Source organism: Nomascus leucogenys, chromosome X (genome assembly GCF_006542625.1).
Source record: "Nomascus leucogenys isolate Asia chromosome X, Asia_NLE_v1, whole genome shotgun sequence".
NCBI lineage: Eukaryota > Metazoa > Chordata > Mammalia > Primates > Hylobatidae > Nomascus > Nomascus leucogenys.
In genome coordinates, this window is record NC_044406.1 from 37,321,676 (window position 1) to 37,339,002 (window position 17,327).

The window sequence follows — 17,327 nt, forward strand, 5'->3', positions numbered from 1 at the left end:
TGAAATTGATACATCAAGAAATAGAAATATACTCCACAAACAAATACAGATTCATTGAAATACATACCCAAAACCCCAGCTATAATTGCCAAACCTGTTTCTAAAATTCATGTGAAAATACAAGGAACAGAGAACAACCAAGACAGCTTTGAAAAAGAAGACCAAAGTTGGAAGACTCACACTTCTCAATTTTAAAACTTACTGAACAGCTACAGTAATCAAGACAATGTGGTACAGGCATAATAACAGGCATATAGATCAGTGGAATAAAAGTTGAGAGTCCAGAAATTAACTTACATATTTGTGATCAATTGGTTTTCAACAAGGATGCCAATACAACTCAATAGGAAATAATAGTATTTCCAACAAATGATGCTGGAGGAATTGGAGATCCACATTTAAAAATGAAGATGTATCTCTACCTCACCGCCTTTAAAACTTAATTCAAAGTGGATCAAAGACCTAAATGCAAGAGCCAAAACTCCCAGAAGAAAACCTGTGCAAGAATCTTCATGACTTTGAACTAGGAAATGTTTTCTTAGATATGACACCAAAGACAAAAATGACAAAAGTGAGATAAATTGCTTGGACTTCATAAAAACTTAAAATGTTTGTGATTCAAAGGATATCATCAAGAAAGTGAAAAGATAATACACAGAATGGGAGAAAATATTTGCAAATTATATATATAATAAGGAATTTGTACACAGAATATATAAAGCACATACCTTAACAATGAAAACATATCACCCAATTTAAAAATGGGCAAAGAATTTGAATAGACATTTCATCAAAAAAGATACAAAAACATATCCAAATGGCTACAGCCATATAAAAAGACACTCAATATCATTAAGACATCTGGGAAATACAAATAAAAACCATAAAGAGATATCACTTTACATTACTAGGATGGCTATAATAAAAAGGAGGAATATTAACTAGTATTGGTGACGATAAGGAGAAATTGCAACCCTCATACATGGCTGGTGGAAATGTAAAATGGTACAACCACTTTGAAAAAGTTTGCCAGTTGCACAAAAAAGTTAAACATGTTATCACATGACCAAGCAATTCATTCCTAGGTATATAACAAAAAGAAAACAAGTATTAAAACAAATATTTATACATAAATATCAAAGGCATAATACATGAAAAACATAATTGATAAGTTGGTATTTATTAAAATTTAAAAGTTCTGCTCAGTGAAAGAAACTGTCAAGAGAATGAAAAAACAAGCCACAGACTGGAAGAAAATACTTGCAAAAGACACATCTGATAGAGGGCTGTTATCCTAAATATACAATGAACTCTTTAAAATTCAACTATAATAAACAACTTGATTAAAAATTAGATAAAAGAGGCCAGGTGCAGTGGCTCACGCCTGTATTCCCAGCACTTTGGGAGGCCGAGGCAGGTGGATCACCTAAGGTCAGGAGTTCAAGACCAGCCTCAACATGGAGAAACCCCATCTCTACTAAAAATACAAAATTAGTCAGGCGTGGTGGTGCGTGCCTGTAATCCCAGCTACTCGGGAGGCTGAGGAAGGAGAACTGCTTGAACCTGGGAGGCAGAGGTTGTGGTGAGCCAAGCTTGCGCCATTGCACTCCAGCCTTGGCAACAAGAGCGAAACTCCATCTCAAAAAAAAAAAAAACTCACCAGAAAAGATACACAGATGGTAAATAAGCATATGCAAAGAAACTCAACATCATATGTCATTAGGGAACTATAAACTAAAACAACAATGAGATACCACTATACACCTATTAGAGTGACCAAAATCCAGAACACTGACAACATGCTGGTGAGGATGTGGAGCAACAAAATTCTCATTTATTGGTGGCGGAAATGCAAAATGGTACAGTCACTATAGAAGACAGTTTGGCAGTTTCTTCCAAAACTAAATATACCATATGATCCAGCAGTTGTGTTCCTTGGTATTTACACAAATGAGTTAAAATCTTATGTCTACACACACACACACACACACACACACACACACACACACAAAACCGGCTTTAAGGCCAGGTGCAGTGGCTCATGCCTGTAATCCTAGCACTTTGGGAGGCCAAGGCAGGTGGATCACTTGAGCCCAGGAGTTCAAGACCAGCCTGGGCAACATGGCAAAATCTCGTCTCTACAAAAAACACAAAAATTAGTCAGGCATGGTGGTGCGTGCCTGTGGTCCCAGCTACTCAGAAGCTGAAGCAGGAGGATCGCTTGAGCCCAGGAGGCAGAGGTTGCTGTGAGCCAAGATAGTGCCACTGCACTCCAGCCTACTGGGTGACAGTGAGACCTTGTCTTAAAAAAAAAAAAAAAAAAACAGCTTTATTCATAATTGCCAAAACTTGGAAACAACCAAGATGTCCTTCAGTAAGTGAATGGATAATTAAACTACAGTAAATCCAGACATTGGAATGTTATTTAGCACTAAAAGGAAATAAGTTTTCAAGCCATAAAAAGATATAGAAACTTAAAAGAAGACAATCTAAAAAGGCTATATATGATTCCAACTATATGACATTCTGAAAAAGGCAAAGCTATGAATAAAGTAAAAAGATAAGTGGTTACCATGATTTGGGGGAAAGGGAAGGATAAATTATACAGGACGCAGAATTTTTAGGGCAGTGAAACGATTTTGTATGACACTATAGTGCTGGATATGTGTTATTATACATGTGTGTCAAAACCCACAGAATATACAATGCCAAGAGTGACTCTTAATATAAGCTATGGACTTTGGATGATAATAATGTGCCAATGTAGGTTCATCAGTTATAAAAAACGTACCACTCTGGAAGAGAATATTGATAATGGGAGAGGATAGGCAAGCATGGGGACAGAAAGTAGGTGGGAAATCTCTTCCACTTAGTTTTACTGTGAACCTAAAACTCCTCTAACAAATAAAGTCTATTAAAAAATAAAAATAAAGTATATTAAAAACAAAAGAAAAATGGTCTAAATACACAAATTAGATGGCAGACATTGAAAAAATGGAGGAAAATAATACAAATATCTGCTGATTACAAAAAACTGACTTGAAATATAACATTAGAGGCAAGTTAAAAGTTAAAATAGGGAAAATATAAAAACACAAATATAATGAAAGAAAGTAGTAGGATGAAATAAACAATCGAATGACAGAATAAGGACTTCCAAAAATCTGCTCACCATAAAAGCAACAAAAACACTTCCAAAAATTATCAAAAGCAACTTTTTCTTAACTCTGGAAATTTTCTTTTTTTAAAAAGGCATGCCAACAATTTGAGGAGCATTTATTCAATAAAATAACAGAATCTTGGTAAGAATATTGAGCTGTGTGACTTTCTAACTTGCCCTATTCTCATCACCTTTCTCCAGCTGCATGGTAGCCTTGAAAACCAACAGCCTCACAATCATTGTAGCCATGAAATCCAGCAGCTTAGTAGCCATCTGATGAGAAATACAGGTTTTGCTGCTCCCCAAAGCCCCATCTCAAGTGTATTGTCACTATTCGACCTGTCAGGACATTATCTGGAAACCCCAATTACAGGACTCTGTCTTATTTGACCTGACTCAGACCTTTCTTCATGTGTACAGCCTTTTCCTCAGGGTGTTTGTAGAAAATAATCAGCTGCAATTATTAAACATCACAGTTATCTGAGGTGGAGAATCACAGTTGGGACAAACAAGCTTACTGAAAAACTTAAAAGGAAAACTTGGGAAACAAGATGTCCATGGAAGGCTTTGAAAAGCTCCAACATATTCCTGGGAATCTAAAAGGCTATGTGCATGTGCAGGGCTGCATGAATGTCCAGGAAAGACCTGAGAAATCTAATCTTTCACATCTGGTGTAAGTGGAGATTCTGTGCAATCAAAAAGTGAAGGCTAAGGCAGTGTTGTAAAGTGCCTGTTGGAGTGTTAAAGATATTCCCAACACTCAAACAGAGCCCCTTGGCAAAGTCTAGGAGACTTAGTGGTGCAATGAATTTAAGAAAATCTCTGGCCAGTCATTACCTGACCATTAAGCTATCTGAGCAGAGATTTCAGTGGCTACACGTGACAAAGAACACAAACTTTACAGAATTAGTTCAGGAAAGTCATTAAACAGACAAACAGCAACATAAACATCAACAACAACAAATAACAACAAAAAACCCTGGGAATAGGAGGGAGGAAAATCTGATTTACAGAATTGTCACTTTATTATTTGAAATGTCCAAGTTTGTTCAAACAACTATGAGACATGCAAAGAAACAAGAAAGTATGGCTCACACATAGGAAAAGGTAAAGTCAAAAGAAGTTGACTTTGAGGATGCTTGCACTTAAAATTACTAAAGATTTTTAAACAGCTTTTATAAGTATGTTCAAAGAACTAAAGAAAATTATATCTAAAGAACAAAAGGAAAGAGAACAAGTAGAAAGTAGAATATATCAATAAAGAGAATTTTTAAAAGACCAAATAGAAATTCTAGAGTTAAAAAATATAATAACCAAATTTTAAAATTCACTAGACAAGCTCAACAGCATATTTCAACTGGAAAAAAAAGTAAAAAAAAAAAAACTAAACTTGAAGATGGGTCAACTGAAATGAACAGGAAAAAAAAAGAATGAACAAAAACAAACAGAGCTTCAGAGAAATGTGGGACACCATCAAGATACAAACATTTGCATTCTACCAGCAATATATGAGATTTCCAGAAAGAGAAAGGGGTAGAAGGAATATTTGAAGAAATCATAGCTGAAAATTGCCCAAATTTGATGAAACAAGTCAATCAACACATTCAAGAAGCTTGACAAAATTCACAAAATAGTCAAACTTTACAAAGCCAAAGAGAAAGAGAGAATCTTAAAAGTAGCAAGAGAGAAGCAACTCATCATGAACAAGGGATCCTGAATAAGATTAACAGCTGATTTCTCATCAGAAACTATGGAAGCTTGAGGAACTGAAATGACATATTCAAACAGCTGAAAGCAAAAGACTGTCCAACAAGATTTCCATATCCACCCAAGCTATCTTTCAAAACTGAAGGAGATCAACAAACTAGGCATTGAAGGAACATACCTTAAAATAACAAGCACCATCTATGACAAACTCACAGCCAGCATCATGCTGAATGGACAAAGGCTGGAAGCATTCCTGTTGAGAACTGAAACAAGACAAGGATGTCCACTGTCACTGCTCCTATTCCGTATAGTACTGGAAGTCCTTGCCAGAGCAATCAGGCAAGAGAAAGAAATAAAAGGCATCCAAATAAGGAAAAAAGAAGTCAAATTATCTCTCTTCATTGATGATATGATTATATAGCTAGAAAACCCTAAAGACTCCACCAAAAGGCTTCTAGAACTAATAAATAACTTGAGTAAAGTTTCAGGATACAAAATCAATGTACAAAAATCAGTAGCATTTCTACACACCAATAACATTCAAGCTGAGAGCCAAATCAGGAACATAATCCCATTTACAATAGTCACAAAAAAGTAAAATACCAAGAATATATGTAACCAGGACAAAAAAAGACCTCTACAAGGTCTACAAAACACAGCTAAAAGAAATCATAGATGACACAAACAAATGGAGAACAATTCCATGCTCATTGACTGGGAGAATCAATATCATTAAAATGGCCATACTGCCCAAAGCAATCTACAGATTCAATGCTATTCCTATCAAATTATCAATATCATTTTCCACAGAATTAGAAAAAAACTATTCTAAAATTCATATCCAACCCAAAAAAGGGCCCAAATAGACAAAGCCATCCTAAGCAAAAAGAACAAAGCCAGAGGCATCACATTACCCAACTTCAAACTATAAGACCACAGCAACCAAAACAGCATGGTAATGGTATGAAAACAGATATCTAGACCAATGGAACAGAATAGAGATCTCAAAAATAAAGCCACAAACCTACAGCCATCTGATCTTCAACAAAGTCAACAAAAATAACCAATGGGGAAATGACACCCTATTCAATACTCGGTGCCAGGATAACTGGCTAGCTATATGCAGAAGAATGAAACTGGACCCCACCTTTCAACATATACAAAAATTAACTCAAGATAGATTAAAGATTTAAATGTAAGATCTCAAAGTATAAAAGTCCTAGAAGAAAACCTGGGAAATACCTTTCTGGACATCAGCCTTGGGAAAGAATTTATGACTAAGTCTTCAAAAGCAATTGCAACAAAAATATAAATTGACAAGTGGGATCTAGTTAAACCAGAGAGCTTCCACACAGCAAAAGAAACTATCAACAGAGTAAACAGACAACCTATAGAATGGGAGAAAATATTCACAAAGTATGCATCCAACAAAGGTCTAATATCCAGAATCTAAAGGGAATTTAAACAATTCAACAAGCAAAACAAGTAACTCCATTAAAAAGTGAGCAAGGCCAGGCACAATGGCTCACGCCTGTAATCCTAACACTTTGGGAGGCCAAGGTGGGTGGATCACATGAGGTTAGCTGTTCGAGACCAGCCTGGCCAACATGGCAAAACCTCACCTCTACTAAAAATACAAAAAATTAGCCAGGCATTGTGGCACACACCTGTAATCCCAGCTACTTGGGAAGCTGAGACAGGAGAATCACTTGAACCTGGGAGGCAGAGGTTGCAGTGAGCCGAGATCGCACCACTGCACTCCAGCCTGGGCGACAGAGCAAGACTCCATCTCAAATAAAGACATAAATAAATAGTGGGCAAAAGACATGAACAGATGTTTCTCAAAAGAAGACATACAAGCAGCTAACAAAAATGAAAAATGCCCAACATCACTAATTATCAGAGAAACACAAATCAAAGCCACGAGATACTATCTCACACAAGTTAGAATGGCTAAAAAGTAAAAAGCCAGCAGATATTGGTGAGGCTGCAGAGAAAAGGGAATGCTCATATACTGTTGGTGGGAATGTAAATTAGTTCGGCCACTGTGGAAAGCAGTTTGAAGATTTCTCAAAGAACTTAAAAAAGAACTATCATTCAACCCAGCAATCCCATTACTGGGTATGTATCCAAAAGAAAATAAATCATTCTAGCAAAAACACATGCATTTGTACATTCATCACAGCACTATTCACAATAGCAAAGACCTGGAATCAATCTAGATGCCTATCAACAGTGGACTGGAAAAAGAAAATGTGGCACATATACACCATGGAATACTACACAGCCATACAAAAGAATGAAATCACATCCTTTGCAGCAACATGAATGCAGCTGGAGGCAATTATCCTAAGCAAATTAACACAGGAACAGAAAACAAAATACTGCATGTTCTCACATAAGACAGAACTAAATATTGGGTGCTAATGGACATTAAAATGGCAATAATAGACACAAGGGAGGGGGCAAGGGTTGAAAAACTAACTGTTATGTACTTTACTCACGATTTGGGTCACAGGATCATTCGAATCCCAAACCTCAGCATCACACAATATACCCATGTGACAAAGCTGCACATATACCCCCGGAATCTAAAATAAAAGTTGAAATCATTTTTAAAAAGTGAAGCAGAAATTAAGATATTACAGGATACACCAAAACTGAGAGAATTTGTTTGTAGCACACCTACACTGCAAACAATACTGAAGGAAGTTAATCAATGCTGAAATAAAAGGACACTAAACAGCAATTCAAATCTATATAAAGAAATAAAGACCAGCCGGGTATGGTGGCCCACACCTGTAATCCCAGCACTTTGGGAGGCCGAGGCGGGAGAATAGCTTGAGCCCAGGAGTCCAAGGCCAGCCTGGTCAACATAGACCCCATCTAAAAAAAAAGAAAAAGAAATAAAGACCACTAGTAAAGGTAACTACACAGGTAACTATACAATCTACACACACACATTTATATTAGACTCAGGGTCTTGCTTTGTCACTCAGGCTGGAGTGCAGGGATCACAGCTTACTGCAGCCTCGAATTCCTGGGCTCAAGCAATCCTCCCACCTCAGCCTCCTGAATAGCTAAGACTACAGGTGCATGTTGCCATGCTCAACTAATTTTATTTATTTATTTATTGAAGAGATGGGGTCTCCCTGTGTTGTCCAGGCTGATCTTGAACTCCTGGCCTCAAGTGATCCTCCCACTTCAGCCGACCAAAGAACTAGGTTATAGGCACGAGGCACCATGCCTGGTTTATTTTATACTTTATATAAATATACTTTACATATATATACTTACATATACAAAAATATAAAATGCCTGGTTTGTTTTGTACTTTATATATATATATATATATATCATATATATATATATGATATATATATATGATATATATATATATCATATATATATATATATCATATATATATATATATCATATATATATATATATATATATATATATAAAATTTATTTAGTATATATACCAGGCATTACATATATATATATATATAGTTTATACTATCTCATGATATATATATAATATAGTATATATGCTATATATATAAAGAGGATATATATGTTATACATATTAAAAGGCAGTATAGGCCAGGCATGGTGGCTCACGCCTGTAATCCCAGCACTTTGGGAGGCCGAAGTAGGCGGATCACCTGAGGTCAGGAGTTTGAGACCAGTCTGGCCAACATGGCAAAACCCCATCTCTACTAAAAATACACAAAAATTAGCTGGGCATAGTGGCAGGTGCCTGTAGTCCGAGCTATTCAGGAGGCTGAGCCAAGAGAGTCGCTTGAATCCAGGAGGCGGAGGTTGCAGTGAGCCGAGATCACACCACTGCACTCCAGCCTGAGAGACAGAGCAAGACTCCATCTCAAAAAAAAGAAAACACAATGAAGAAAAATGAACAGAGCCTCAAAGAAATATGGACATCATCAAACACACCAATGTATGCACAACAAGAGTACAAGAAGGAAAGAAAAGATAAAAAAAGGAGAAGAAAAAAATATTACAATAAATAGAGGCTAAAAACTTTCCAAATTTGATGAAAAGCATTAATCTATGAACACAAGAAGCTCAACAAAATCCAAGTAGGATTAACTAGACATCCATACCCAGATACATATCAAAAATGTTGAAAAGATGGAGAAAAAGAGAATATTTTGAAAGTAGTAAGAAAAACAATGGAATGGTATTCCATTGTATGTATATACCACATTTTCTTTATTTATTTATCAAATGCTTTTTTTTTTAGCATCGATTGAAATGAACACGTGGTTTCGTCCCTCACTCTGTCGATATGATGTATCACATCAATTAATTTGAATGTGTTGAATTATCCTTACACCCCTCGGGTAAATCTCACTTGGTGTTAATGAATGTTCTTTTTAATGTGTTGTTGAATTTGGTTTGCTCATATTTTGTTGAGGATTTTTGTATCAATATTCCTCAGTGATATTGGCCTATAGTTTTTGTTTTATTTGCTTTTGTCTGGTTTGGGGATCAGGGTAACACTGGCCTCGTAGACTGAGTTTGGAAGTAGTCCATCCTCCTCTGTTTTTTTGGAATAGTTTGAATAGGATTGGTATTAGTTCTTCTTTAAATGTGTAGTAGAATTGAGCAGTCAATCCACCAGGTTCCGGGTTTTTCCTTGATTGGAGATGTTTTATTAAGGCTTTCATCTTGTTATTTGTTATTGGTCTGTTCAGCTTTTGGATTTCTTCTTGTTTCGATGTTGGTAGGTTGTATGTGTCTAGGAATTAATCAATTTCTTCTAGATTTTCCAGTTTTATTCGCATATAGTTGCTCATAGCAACCATGAATGATTATTTGAATTTCTGCAGTATCAGTTGTGATATCTCTTTTTTCATCTATGATTTTATTTATTTGGGTCTTCTCTCTTTTTTTCTTAGTTAGTCTGGCTATAATTTGTCAGTTTTGGTTTCAAAATGTCAACTTTTTGTTTTATTTAATTTTGTATTGTTTTCTTAATTTCATATTCACTCATTTCTGCTCTGATTTTTCTTTTCTTCTACTAATTTTGGATTTGGTTTGCCCTTGCTTTTCTAGTTCTTTAAGATGCATTACTAGGTTGTTTTTAAAACTTTTCTTCTTTTTTGATGTAGGCACTTACAGCTATAAACTTCCCTCTTAGTACTGCTTTTGCTATATTCCAAAGATTTGAGTATGTTGTGTTTCCATTATCTCGTTTCAAGAAATGTATCAGTTTTCTCCATAACTGTTTCATTGACTCACTGATCATTCAGGAGCATATTGTTTAATTTCAATGTGTTTTTATAGTTTCCAAAACTCCTCTTGTTGTTGGTTTCTAGTTTTATTCCACTGTGGTAACAGAAGATGCTTGATATTATTTCACTTTTTTGAATGTTTTAAACTTGTTTTTTGACTTAACATATGGTCCATCCTTGAGAATGATCAATGTGCTAAGGAAAAGAATGTGTACTCTGCAGCCACTAAATGAAATGTTCTGTGTCTATTAGGTCCATTTGTTGTATACTATAGACAAAAGCCGACATTTCTATGTTGATTTTCTGTCTGGAAGATCTGTCCAATGCTGAAAGTGGGGTGTTGAAGTCTCCAGGCATTATTGTATGGAGTCTATCTCTCTTTTTAGCTCTAGTAACATTTGCTATATAAATCTGGGTGCACTAGTATTGGGTGCATATATGTTTACAATTATTATACCCTCTTACTGAATTGACCCCTTTATATAGTGAACTTTTTGTCTCTTCTTATGGTTTTTATCTTGAAATCTGTTTTCTTTGATATAAGTACAGTTTTCCCTGCTCTTTTTTGGTTTCCAGTGGCATGGAATATCTTTTCCCATCCCTTTATTTTCAGTCTATGTGTATTTTTTTTTTTTTTTTTTTTTTTTGAGACAGAGTCTTGCTCTGTCACCCAGGCTGGAGTGCAGTGGTGCGATCTCGGCTCACTGCAACCTCTGCTTCCTGGGTTTAAGCAATTCTTCTGCCCCAGCCTCCCAAGTAGCTGGGTCTACAGGCAAGTGCCACCACACCTGGCTGATTTTTTGTATTTTTAGTAGAGACAGGGTTTCACCATGTTGGCCAGGCTGGTCTCAATCTCCTAATCTCATGATCCACCCGCCTTGGCCTCCCAAAGTGCTGGGATTAAAGGTGTGAGCCACCACGCCGGGCCACGCCCTATGTGTATCTTTATCGGTGAAGTGTGTTTCTTGCAGGCAATCAGATCGTTTTTTTTTTTTTTTTTTTTTGAGACAGAGTCTCGCTGTCCCCCAGGCTGGAGTGCAGTGGCGCGATCTCGGCTCACTGCAGGCTCCGACCCCCGGGGTTCACACCATTCTCCTGCCTCAGCCTCCTGAGTAGCTGGGACTACAGGCGCCCGCCACCTCGCCCGGCTAATTTTTTTTTTGTATTTTTAGTAGAGGCGGGGTTTCACTGTGTTAGCCAGGATGGTCTCAATCTCCTGACCTCGTGATCCACCCGCCTTGGCCTCCCAAAGTGCTGGGATTACAGGCGTGAGCCACCGCGCCCGGCCAATCAGATCGTTAAGACTTTTTTTTTAATCCATTCAGCCATTCTATGTCTTTTGATTGGGGGGGGGGGGGTTAGTCCATTTCCATTCTGTGTTATTATTGATAAGTAAGGACTTACTCCTGTCATTTTGTTATTTGTTTCCTGGTTGTTTTGTGGTGTTCTCCTTTTTTTCTTCCTTCCTGTCTTTCTTTTAGTGAAGGTGATTTTCTCCAGCGATATAATTTAGTTTCTTGCTTTTTATTTTTTATGTACCCATTGTATTTTTTTATTTGAGATTGCCATGAGGCTTGTAAATACTATCTTATAATCCATTACTTTAAGCTGATAACAGCTTAACATTGTTTGCATAAACAAACAAGCAAAAAGAAAACTAAAAAAACTCTACACCTTAACTTCACCCCCCCATTATAGAACCTTTCGTTGTTTCTGTTTATATTATATTGTATTATCTATGTCTTGAAAAGTTGTTCTAGTTATTTTTTATTGCTTTATCATTTAGTCTTTCTACTTAAGGTAAGAATAGTTTATACACCACAGTTACCGTGTTATAATAGCTTGTGTTTTTCTGTGTACTTACTATTACCAAGAAGTTTTGTACCTTCAGATGATATTGTTCATTAATGTTCTTTTCTTTCTGACTGAAGTATTCCATTTAGCATGTCTTGTAGAACAGGTCTGGTGGTGATACAATTCTTCAGCTTTTCTTTGTCTGGGAAAGTCTATATTTCTCCTTCACTTATGAAGGATATTTTCACTGGATACACTATGCTAGGGTAAAAGTTTTTTCCTTCAGCATTTTAAATATGTTATGCCACTCTCTCTTGGCCTTTAAGGTTTCCACTGAAAAGTCTGCTGCCAGACATATTGAAGACTCATTGTCTGCTATTCGTTTCTCTTCTCTTGCTGCTTTTAGGTTCCATTCTTTATCCTTGACCTTTGGGAGTTTGGTTATTAAATGCCTTGAGGTAGTCTTCTTTGGGTTAAATCTGCTTGGTATTCTATAACCTTCTTGAACTTGGATATTAATATATTTCTCTAGATTTGGGGAGTTCTCTGTTATTATCACTTGTTGGGTTTTGTTTTTGTTTGTTTGTTGTTGTTATTGTTTGTTTTGTTTTTTCTGAGATGAAGCCTCGCTGTGTTGCCCAGACTGGAGTGCAGTGGCATGATCTCAGTTCACTGCAATCTCTGCCTCCTGGGTTCAAGTGATTCTCCTGCCTCAGCCTCCCAAGTAGCTGGGATTACAGGCGCCCACCACCATGCCCACCTAATTTTTCTATTTTTCGTAGAGACAGGGTTTCACCATGTTGGCCAGGCTGGTCTTGAACTCCTGACCTCATGTGATCTGCCCACCTCAGCTTCCCAAAGTGCTGGGATTACAGGCATGAGCCACCACACCCAGCCTTTGGGATTTTATTATCCCTTTGAATAAACTTTCTACCTCTATCTCTTTCTCTACTTCCTCTTTGCAGCCAATAACTTCTAGATTTGCTCTTTTGAGGCTATTTTCTAGATCTTGTAGGTGTGCTTCATTGTTTTTTATCCTTTTAGCTTTTGTCTCCTCTCTGTGTTTTCAAATAGCCTGTCTTCAAGCTCACTAATTCTTCTGCTTGAACAATTCTGTTATTAAAGGACTCTGATGCATTCTTCAGTATATCACTTGCATTTTTCAACTCCAGAATTTCTGCTTGATTCTTCTTATTTCAATCTCTTGGTTAAATTTATCTAATAGAATTCTGAATTCCTTCTCTGTGCTATCTTGAATTTCTTTTAGTTTCATCAAAATAGCTATTTTGAATTCTCCATCTGAAAGGTCACATATCTCCATCTCTTCAGGATTAGTGCCTGGTGACTAATAAACCCTGGTGATTTATTTAGTTCATTTGACAAGGTCATGTTTTCCTGGATGGTCTTGATGACATTTACAGATGTTCGTCTGTGTCTAGGCATTTTAAGAGTTAGGTATTTATTGTAGTTTTCACAATCTAGGTTTGTTTGTACCGTTCCTTCTTGGGAAAGCTTTCCAGGTATCCAAAGGAACTTGGGTTTTGTGATCTAAGCTCTACCTGTATTAGGGGACACCCCAAGCTCAATATCACTGTGGTTCTTGCTGACTCAAAGAGATACTACCTTGGTGATCTTGTTTAATATCTGGAAGAATTTGACCAGGCACGGCGGCTCACGCCTGTAATCCCAGCACTTTGGGAGGCCGAGGTGGGCAGATCATGAGGTCAGGAGATCGAGACCATCCTGGCTAACACGGTGAAACCAAACCCCCTCTCTATTAAAAATACAAAAAATTAGCCAGGCATGGTGGCGGGCACCCATAGTCCCAGCTACTTGGGAGGCTGAGGCAGGAGAATGGCGTGAACCCAGGAGGCGGAGCTTGCAGTGAGCCGGGATTGCACCATTGCACTCCAGCCTGGGCGACGAGCGAGACTCCATCTCAAAAAGAAAAAAAAAAAAAAAGATCTGGAAGAATTCTCTGGGTTACCAGGGACAGACTCTTTTTCTCTTTCCCTACTTTCTCCCAAACAGAACCTCTCTCTCTCTCTCTCTCTCTCTCTCTCTGTTCTAGGCCACCCGGAGCTGAGGGTGGAGTGACGCAAGCACCCACCACTGGGACTTACTGGCCATACATGAAGCCAGCACAGCACTGAGTCTTGCCCAAGGCCCACTGTAACCACTACCTAGCTACCACCTATGTTCGCTCTAGGCCTTGAGGCTCTACAATCTGCAGGTAGAAAATACAGCCAGGCCTGTGTCCTTCCCTTAAGGGTTATGAGCTCCCTCAGGCCCAGGGCAGGTCCAGAGGTGCCATCCAGGAGTCAGGGACTAGAGTCCCTTCAAGGTAGTTGGTTCCTTTCTGACCCAGGGTGTGTCTAGAAATTTAGTCTGGGAGCTACAGCCTGGAAAGGGGTCTCTTTTGGAGCCAGGAGCTGTGGAGTCTAGGGTTGGGGTAGAGGTGATTCAAGTATTTTCTTAGCTGCCCGGCTGGTGTCTCCAATAGGTCACATGACTGCCCCCACCTCGTCCACTGGCTCTGAACTCGGTTCGGCCCTAGGACTCACCTAGGAGTTGCAATGCTTGTGGCCTAGAATTGTCTTTCAAGTTTATTTGGAGCCCCAGAGCACTTTAGCATGTGGTGGTGAGGCTTGCCAGAACTCAAGTTCTGACTGCTGGGATGGGCAATTCCCCTCTGGCTAGGACTGGTTTAAATACTCCCTCTGTGGGTGGGCATCAGCTGAGTGCAGCCTGGTTTTGCTTTCTGCTGTGAAAAGGCAGCACTGAGTTCCCTGCAATGTCTCACAATTGCTGCACTCACCCTCTCCCAAGTGCCCAGATTCTCTCTTCGTGCCATGCACCAGCTGCCAAGGGATGGGGGATAAGTGGCAGCAGCAATTCAAGACTCTTTCCTACCCTCTTCCATGCCTCTTTCAGTGACGTGATGTTAAAACCGAGTACTGTGAGTACTCACCTGAAAAGTACTGAAAGTACTTTGTTTGCATAGATAATTGTTAAATCATGTCCTTGTATGGGGGACTATTGGTGGAGCCTTCTATTCTGCCATCTTGTACTGTCCCTCTTCCTTTCTTCTTGTTTAATGTAAGCGTTTACCACTATAAACTTACCTCTTAGTATAGGTTTTGCTGCATCCTATAAGCTTTGGTATGTTGTATTTTTGTTTGTTTCAAGATATTTTCTAATTTGGATCTCTTCTTTGACCCATGGGTTTTTCAAAAGTGTGCTGTTTAATTTCCACATATTTGTGAATTTTCCAGATTTCCCACTGCTACTGAGTTGTAATTTCCTTCCACTATTGTCAGAAAAGATATTTGGTATGATATCAATCTTCTTAAAGTTGTTAAGACCCATCTTGTGACAAACATATACTCTATATTGGAGAATGTTCTATTTATACCTAAGAATTATAATTTCTTTAAAAATGAAACATACACCTACCATATAAACAAGCCATTCTACTCCTTGGAATTTATTCAAGAGAAATAACCAAATGTCCACAAAATTTCCACCAAATGTCCACTTGTTCATAACAGCTGTGTTTGTAATAATCAAAAGCTAGAAACAACCTAAATATCAATCCACAAGTGAATGGGTAAACAAATTTTGATATGGTCATACAATGGAATACTATTCAGTAATATGTAGAAATGAATTATTTATACACATGACAAACTCAATTAATCTCAAAATATTTATACTGAATGAAAAAATCCAGATTATAAAACTCTAGAAAATGCAAACTAGTCTATTGTAACAGAAAACAAATTAATAAACCTTGGGAAAGTGTAGTAGAGCAAGAGGAAAGATTTACAAAGGGAAATAAGAAATTTTGAGAAATAATAATTATGTTCTTTATCTTTTTTTTTTTTTTTTTTTAGATGAAATCTGGCTCTGTCATGCAGGCTGGAGTGCAGTGGCACGATCTCAGCTCACTGCAACCTCCACCTCCTGGGTCAAGCGATTCTCCTGCCTCAGCCTCCTGAGTTGCTGGGATTACAGGCATGTGCTACCATGCCCAGCTAATTTTTGTGGTTTTAGTAGAGACTGGGTTTCACCATTTTGGCCAGGCTAGTCTTGAACTCCTGACTTCAGGTGATCCACCCCCCTCGGCCTCCAAAGTGCTGGGATTACAGGCGTGAGCCACTGCACCCAGCATAATTATGTTCTTTATCTTAAATATAGTGAATGTCTTATGATATATATATTAAAACTGATGAAATTGCACATTTTAAATGTGTGCAGTTAAATGTATGTAAATAATACTTCAATAAAGCTGTTTTTAAAATAAACGATGTTAACAAATAACAAATAAGAACTCTTAGTCCAACATGGAAGGAGCTTGGAAGTTGTCGCCTCTGTCCTCACAATAAGAAAAAATCTGAACAAGCTGAAACTAAACAACTCTTCTTAGGTCTATCAAGGCATTGAGGTCACAGGGCAAACTGCTACTCCAAAAATTGGAGCTATAAGCAAATACAGAAAATCACAGCTTACTGGAGCAGAAGCCTACCACTGGAACCAGTACCAAGTTACTTTTATCCATTGCATCATGTCTAGCTTTAAACAAAAAATTACAAGGAATACTAAAAAATAAAACACAGTTTGAAGGGACAGAGTGAGCATCAGAACCTGACTTATATATGGCAGATATTTTGAAATTATCAGATCAGGACTTTAGATTAACTACTGTTAATATGCTAAGGGCTCTAATGGAAAAAGTGGACAATATGCAAAAATGGATAGGTGAAGTAAGCAGGCAGATGGACACTCCAAGAAAAAAAAATCAAAAGGAAATGCTAGAAATCAGAAACACCATAAGAGAAATAAAGAATTCCTTTGATGGGCACATCAATAGACTGGACCTAGCCAAGGAAAGAATCAGTGAGCTTGAAGATATGCCAATAGAAATTTCCAAGATGGAAATACAAAGAGAAAAAGGAATTAGAAATATGAAACAAAATATCCAAGAACTGTGGGACAATTACAAAAAGGGTAACATATGCATAATGGGAATACCAAAAGGCAAATAGAGAAAGAAACAAAATAAAGCTTTGAAGTAATAATGATTGAGAATTTTTCAAAATTAATAACATATATTCAACCATAGACACAGAAAGACACTGTAAAGAAAATGAAACAAAAGCCACAGACTAGGAAAAAATATTTGTAAAATACTTCTAATAAAGGACTTACTTCCAAAATATACAAAGAACTCTTAAAACTCAACTATAAAAAAAAGGAAGCAATTAAAATTGGGACAAAAGATCTGAAGAGATGACGCACCAAGAAAGATACAGATGGCAAACAAGCATATGAAAAAATGCTCAACATCATACGTCATCAGAGAAATGCAAATTAAAACAATGAGGCCGGGCGCGGTGGCTCAC